General features: G+C 36.2%; 1 long non-coding RNA gene across 1 annotated transcript; it reads right to left on the bottom strand.

The window, feature by feature from the left end:
- Positions 1-1,038: 1,038 nt before the first annotated feature.
- Positions 1,039-6,908, bottom strand: LOC130012526 (uncharacterized). The gene is made up of 3 exons (XR_008787966.1): positions 6,620-6,908; positions 5,789-5,968; positions 1,039-2,333 (listed from the first exon to the last, which is right to left on the bottom strand). It is a non-coding gene; the product is annotated as an uncharacterized LOC130012526 (long non-coding RNA).
- Between the last annotated feature and the right edge of the window lie 677 nt (positions 6,909-7,585).

Here is a 7,585-nt window from a genome sequence, read left to right on the forward strand (position 1 = left end):
TTCAAGTAGAATGTTCAAACTTCAGTCCGTTTGCCATGAACCCGTTTTCGCTGGTTACGTGGAAAAGGTCCCATTACATTCAAGCCTGATTTTCAAAAACGCGAGCGTTACATGGACACGGTCCCATAACAATTGCATTGGGCCGACTTTTCAGTGGCACAAACCTAAGACCGACTTTTTCGACAAACTGGGGTGCAGTTTAAAAAGAATGGAAAGGAACGCAGAGGCGGATCCAGGAATTTTTACAGAAGTGGGGGTTGCCAGGTTCGTGAGACAATGTATCTTTTGGGTTGCCCCCCCCCCCCCCCCGGCCTTGACAGTTTTTGTGAAATACATGGTCTGTATCGTCATATATATCTGGGGTAACCAGCGACCACTTTGACAAAACACAGAAACTGGGATATTACATAAAAATATACTAAATACATATACCTACTACTCTACGTTTTACTTTTACTGATATGCAATAAAATCAAATCTGCACGATTTTGACAGGAAACTCTAAGGAAGCAATATAGAAAAACAAAAACCGACCGCGACTGTGTCAGACACCAAAATATCAAGAAAATTCATCACATAAACTATTCGTTTATTTATTTATTTTTGTTTTTGCAATAAGCCTAGGCACATATAATTTGACAAGAGCCTAAATTATAGTTTTGCACAATTATGACTCCAAATGCATGATGCCATCATCGTCTCCAAATTACGTAGGCATACATACACACTGAGCTTTTTAAAGAGAGAAATCCGATGCCCCGTTTGCCGTTAATTTTTTTTTATCATAAATCACATTGTGATTTAATTTCATTGATGCAAAGCATTAATTGTGATATCACATATGACTATATCAGTATCTCGCGCTTTAAATGTCCACACACATCACCTGATGATAAAGGATAAAGTACACGACCGTGACAATTTTCTCATAAAGGTTTTTATGTACCCCAGCAAACACCTTTGGATCCGCCCCTGGAATGGTCTGTCTAGAAACCGTTCCGATAGGAGCTTTGGAAAACAGTGACTCTACACATGGCATCCAACTGCAGTATTTAATCGTAGTTAATTCATAATAATTTTTAATAATAAAAAATAATTAAACATACGTGGTTATATGTTAGTATTGTGGTTTCAAATCAATCTTATGAAAATTAAGTAAATTTCGTACAGCTTTCGCATTACTAACTAGTTGTTAGACGCAAAAATCCCATGCCAATAACAAGACGATTATGAGCCATGAACTGAGGTTTGGTAACATTTATACAGTAGTTTATATATACTTATGCTAGGTTCCCGCGATCACGATTCGCGCAACGATTGAAATCGTGGTATTAATCGTGGAGTAATCGTGGTAATCCTACCAGGGAGAATCCTATCGTAAAGCATCACACGACAGTGGGAACCTAGCATTAGTTTTAAAAGGAATTATGCGAGATTTAGAGAAAGAGCTAATCGTTCTTGCTATAGTAGTTTAGTTAAATTACTTTATTCTGGGCGAACTTAAGAATAGCTACTTAAATTTGTAGTACTTTTAACCCAAATTTGTATTAAATTTGTATTCCTTCTAACTCAAATAAGAATTTTAATATTCAAGAATAGAAATGTGTGTAGAACGTCTTTAATCTGCATTCTCCGTGAGTTGCGTTATGCATTTTAATGCACATAATATGACAGGTGTCGTCTAATCCATTCAATATCTAAGTCATCCGATGAGCTAGACAGTTGGCTTATGGTCTTGGCAAGTTAATAAATGTCTAATTAATAATCTGAAGCCAGGAAAAGCAATAGGCAATTCTAGCTCTAGCAAGAACTAAATCTCCCTATTGCAGGTGTTTATTTTGGCTACAAATGTTATATAGATTATTAATTAGACATTTATTAATTTGGATGCCATCGGATGATTGAGATTTTCAACGGATTAATGATTTAATTAAAAAGTGGATAATCGAGACCTTGTTTACTATCGTGACAACTTTAGCAATGACAATCGAGACTCCGTTCTTCTCAAAACAGCCCTAAGGTTTGGTTTGATTTAAACAATATTTTATTCATAAACGAATGGGATGCATTGCTCAGCTCCTCATCTGAATCTTACATAATGCATCTTTAAATGAGAAAAAATCAAGAAATGTTTTAAGCTGGTGATGTTGCACCCCCTTTCTTTATATCAACTATAAGAAGGGCCCCGCTAACAAATGCCAGTACAAAAGCGATGACAGCCAGATAAAGTGAGTATCCAGTACTCTTTAAGGGGTCGTCAACTCTAACTCCATCAACAGTCGTATAGTTAAAGCAGGCAGCAAAGACGATGACAGATATTAGGTAAGACACAGCTGAAATACAAACGAAGAAAGTCTTTTATTTTCAAATATAATAGTTTATCAAATGATTGTTTTGTTAAATATCCAAATGATAACAATCGACATAAAATGTTATTTGGGAGTTGCAGTGGCTCAGTGAGTAAGGCGCTACCTCGCTAAGAAGGAACCCCTGGATCCATTCACGGATTTATAAGAATTCAAATTATCTGCCACGGAGGTTGGCCACGGAGGATGATTCTACGAACCAATCAAAAAACAGTTTACATACCAGTCTTAGCATCATTGTTTACGTTCACCCCAATAAAGCAGTTTGCACACTCGATTATGGGAAGGGTTGCAAAGAAGTGACATGCAAACAGAACGATGTCCTAAATTATTTTTACAAAGTTTAAAACAACGTTTCAGCGATCATAGTTGGAGGCAGACCACCATTAAATTTAACCAAATTAGCAGTAATTGGATTTTGTGTTTGAATTGTAACAGGGGGGTTGGATGGCCGAATGGTTAGCACGTGCGTGCTGTATCATGAGGTCTGGCATTGAGCCAACTGGCGTGGTTTCGATTCCCCGGTTGTACGTGACAAGAAGCAGGGTCGCCTGTCCAACCTTGTGGGTTTTCTCCGGATCCTCCGGTTTCCTCCCACTGCTAAAGACCCCTACGCGCAAGCGAATTATTGCAATAAAAATGAACCATGTGTTAGTCCGAAAATGACCTAGTTGTGTCGAGTGGACGTTAAACCCCATTTTGGATGTTAATCTATTATTTGTGGTGATCTTTTAATATGTGGCACTTACACATATTCCTGAAGCAATGGCCCGAGAAATCCCTCTCTGGCCATTGCTGGATTAGCTTCTGATACTTGCGCTTTTGAGGCAGTGTATATTCTTCCCGTTCAATCAAATCTATCCAAAAGCACAGCAACATGACGGCCCTTCGTTTAATCAGGGGTCTTCTATAAAACTTTGGACAGTGATTTAAGGTATTAAAAACGGTGAAAGTGTTGTTCGTCTCAAAACAATATTGTTTACATTATATTCACAGAGTAAAAATCGTGTTGACAGTTGATAGGCTTGTTTGTCACACAATTAGTTTTTCTGCAAAATTCTGCTATGCACTGGTTAATTTGGAATAATAAAATCGTGAGTCATGACGTAACGTTATGTAAACATATTATTTGGTCCAATTTGGAGCTCTGTTTGATATTGGTTGTTAATCGGACTATTGACCAGTGATAATTTAGAACAAGAATTTGCTTTGTTTACAGCAGTGAGTAGTGGGATTAGCTCTAATCAGACGAAACACTGCGAAGAGTATACACTGACAGAGTAATAAAATATTAATTAATAGCCTTTTCATACTATTTTAATGCTGTGAATTATGTCATAACTCTCTTTCCCCACCGCATTTGGCCAGGAAATTGATGTAAAGATTACACTATGTCATTTCAAGGATACCTCTGATTGATAAGGGTTTTAAATACAGAAATATTCCCATTTTTTTAGAGAAAAAATTGAGTGCTTTTTGACCCTTTTATTAGAGTGGTTGGTAATCACCTAAATACAGCATTTTGTTTTACATTCATCAATCCATATTTTAATAAATGATTCATACTTCTTACAAGTACCCGTGTTTATATGTATGTATATAAGCCAGGGGTAGAAGAACATGGCTATTAACCATATTCCTTCAACAGTATTACTTATGTGGACACAAGTTGGATTTGTTACCACAGTGACATTTTTATGGGGTGGTCTTACAAGTTTCATTATAGCTCCTTACAGTTACCTTCAATGCAACCAATTTGCAGCTTGTTTTCTTGCATACTGGCCAAGGTTACTAGAAATAAATGCCTTTCATCTCAGACTTCCCAGAAATAGGCAAATATTGGCATTTTGATACATACAAAATGTAAAAAAATTGACCATTTTGTAGAAAAAGGTAAAAGAAAGTCAATTTTTGAAAAATATTCCAATATTTTGAATATTTTTGATCTGACTTGTTTGAAGCTCCTTAAATCTTTTTGCAGGACTCACATTTTGATAAAATTAAGAAAGAATCTTAAATTCTAGAAGAAAAGGCCTATGGAATTGAGCTGCAACAGTACATTACTTTAAAGGGTCACTATTTTTTTTGGATTCTGTATTATAATAATGTTGCAAAAATAAATGTGCAGCTAAAACGAAAAGAATTTTTGATGATATATGAACTTATATAAAACCGTATAGGAGGCAGGCCCCCATTAAATTTCACCATCTCTGTCTCTTTCTCCACTTTTGCATGCCTATTTTTGTTGATTTTTTGGTCAGGAATGGATGAAGAGGGTTTGAATTAACATTTTCTGCCAGGTTTTGGTAAATATACATGATTTTGAGGCGGACGGATAACAGGGTAATCAGGTTGGTTACGGTGATATGTAGGGCTACAAGTTTGTGTATGTCAAAATTTTGGTGGTCGACCTCATACAAATTTTAGTTTAGTGCAAAGACATGACCATTTGTTCCTTTGTCTGCAGTGAAAAGCATTCAGCCCAACGAAAATTTGGGGAAAAGTTGGAGGTGGGCAAAGAGGCCAGAATTAACATAGAAGTCAATGGGGAAATTAATTGTGGGATGCTTCCAGTTGCAACAAAATGCGAGTTGCTTCCCTTCGCCCACTCACAATAATTTGACTATGTGTCTCCATCGTGAATGGACCCAGGGGTTAGATGAGTATAACGGAACGAAATCACTGAGGATACCAAGGATGACCCGTGCCTTGTTTCGTTGATACTATCTTCAATCTGATGATATAACACACAGATGTGGCGGTCGTTATGTCGGTAATTAAACACAATACATGCGTATGTAGTGGTCAATATATAGGCTATTATCAAAAACGTGTGGTGGTGTTCGGTATCTATTAAATGTTACTAAATTGATTTATAGAATTTTAATAAAAAGTTATAACCCATGAATCACTTTGTCACTGACGTTAAACCCTGTTTCATTTCAATCCAATGTTATTTTCATAGCCAATGTTACGAAAACAGGAAACCGATAATTATAAAACTGACAGCTGTCCGTGTCGGGCTCTCTGTCCTGCACCACTGACGAAGGGAAAGCACGCCGAAAATCCCAAGTAACCTTTGAGTGTAATAGACCTTTTGTTGATTTCTAACCAAAAATGCCTGATAGTAAAGGTTTTAACAGAAGACTACAAATTGCAACATTATGGTATGGTAGTCAGTAATGTTTCACGTTAATATATATGTTATATCTTACATAATGCATCTTTAATCTACATGTTACAATCATTCTTAAAATACCAATTATTATGCCAGTTTAGGATAATGGTTCGGTTGAAAGATAAATTATTAAGACATCCAAATATAGGGCTGAAGTCAAATAATTTGAAGGCTTGTCAAGACACCCAAATGCGGGGATGAAACGGTCAGTATGAGTGTACCGACAAATTAATGTGTTTCTTACCAGCAAAAAAGCAAATGATGACAGTCGCCATTCCAGCATCACTATTTCTCTTACATTTAGACGTAAACATCATCAGAATAACCAAGAGAAAGGCAACATTGATTCCCACGAATCCAAATATAGCAAATGCTTGAACAACTCCATGATAATTCGTAATAACAGCTTCTTCTTCGTCTCTAGCTATACATAAAATAATAATTTCAAAAATTGTTTAAAAGCAAATGTCCAAACTTCACGCAACTTGAAACTTACCCCCCCCCCCCCCAAAAAAAAAAAAAAGTTGTTTATTTATTTACATTGAGGTTAGATCAAAGTAGAGGATGGAACAACATTAAAGGGAAGTTATATTCCTCTTGCATTTTGGGAGTGTTGACTATGGTTACGAAACAACAGCTCGCGGAGTGCTGAGTTTCCATAGGGTTCATCCTCTCATGACCCACCATATTTTGAAGAAATATATAGCATTTTTCACGGTAAAAGGGTATATCGATAGGCTTCGTCGTCTCGTGTCCCCGATGTTTCACAACAAATTATAGCCTCTATTGCGTTAACAAGGTTCAGAGAGGGGAGTGGGGGTAACTCCGGAACAGGAGATAGTGGAAGGCCGAATATCGATGAGGTTCATCTTCGCATTGTCCAATCCCTCACCCAATGTTGGAAAGAAATCGGTTCAAAATTGTAGCCTCTGTCACGTTAACAAGATTGTTTCGAATTATTGATTTTAATTCGTCTTTTTAATTTGGAATATTATGTAATTTGTTGAGTTAGAGGTTTAGCTACCTTTATCTTGTCATAAAACATTCATCTATATTCAGAAGATTACATACTTACCCAATCCCGGTCCATCAACTGATGCGCATAGACCAGTTCCACAAAGTCTCCATAAGCCCCTGACTTTCGTTATTTTGCGGGATGAGTCTCCAGAATTATATTCTATACCCCATTCTGCTGTACAGAATGCTATCCAGTTAAATAAGTTAGCAGCCAGAAGTACAAAAATGGCAAATTTACTGAACAAACTTGACCCTATAAAATCTTCCTTAACACCCATGATATAGCAGTATTTGGTGCAATTGACTGGGAATACGGCAATATCAAACTGATAGCAGTGACAAATCTTGACTAATAGATATAATAGAATTAAACAATATAACTGTCTGTTGTCATAATAAAATACTAAGTTTGTAGTTACAAATGAGCAATTTTATGCAAAACTATACCGTCGATTGTGTAACTTTGCAATTATTACCTTTTCATCAGGCCAATCAATTTCTTTCTTTTTTCGAAATAGTTCCAAAATAGAAACAGAATTATAGACAGAAAATGCGATTTTTGATAGTAAATTTTAGGCTATGGTTAATGCTGCATCCATGTAGCAGTTTACTGATACATTATGGAGGATTTCATAAAGAGCTGATAGGTCTCACTAGAAAAGTTAAATAATAGATAATGTAACAGGAATATTCTGAAAATTTCAGTCAAATTGCTTCACTCTAAGCCGAGAAATACTTATTTTAAAAACTTTGTAGCATCGATTGTCATCGTTGCCGTTGTGGCGAAAAAAAGTCTCCATTATCCACTTTTGCGTTTAATCATCAATGGCTGTTGAACGGTAGATCGATTCAAATCTGATGAAAATCGGAAGCATCGGAATCATCAGATGGCACCGAGAGTTGATTATGGTCCAATTAATAGTTTACATAAAATTGCAAGCCTAACGAAAGACCTGCAATAAGCAGATTTAGCTTTTGCATTATAAGTTTGAAATCAGAATAAAATTTTATCAAATGACTAAAA

The sequence above is a fragment of the Patella vulgata genome, chromosome 1 (assembly GCF_932274485.2).
Source record: "Patella vulgata chromosome 1, xgPatVulg1.2, whole genome shotgun sequence".
Taxonomy (NCBI): Eukaryota; Metazoa; Mollusca; class Gastropoda; family Patellidae; genus Patella; species Patella vulgata.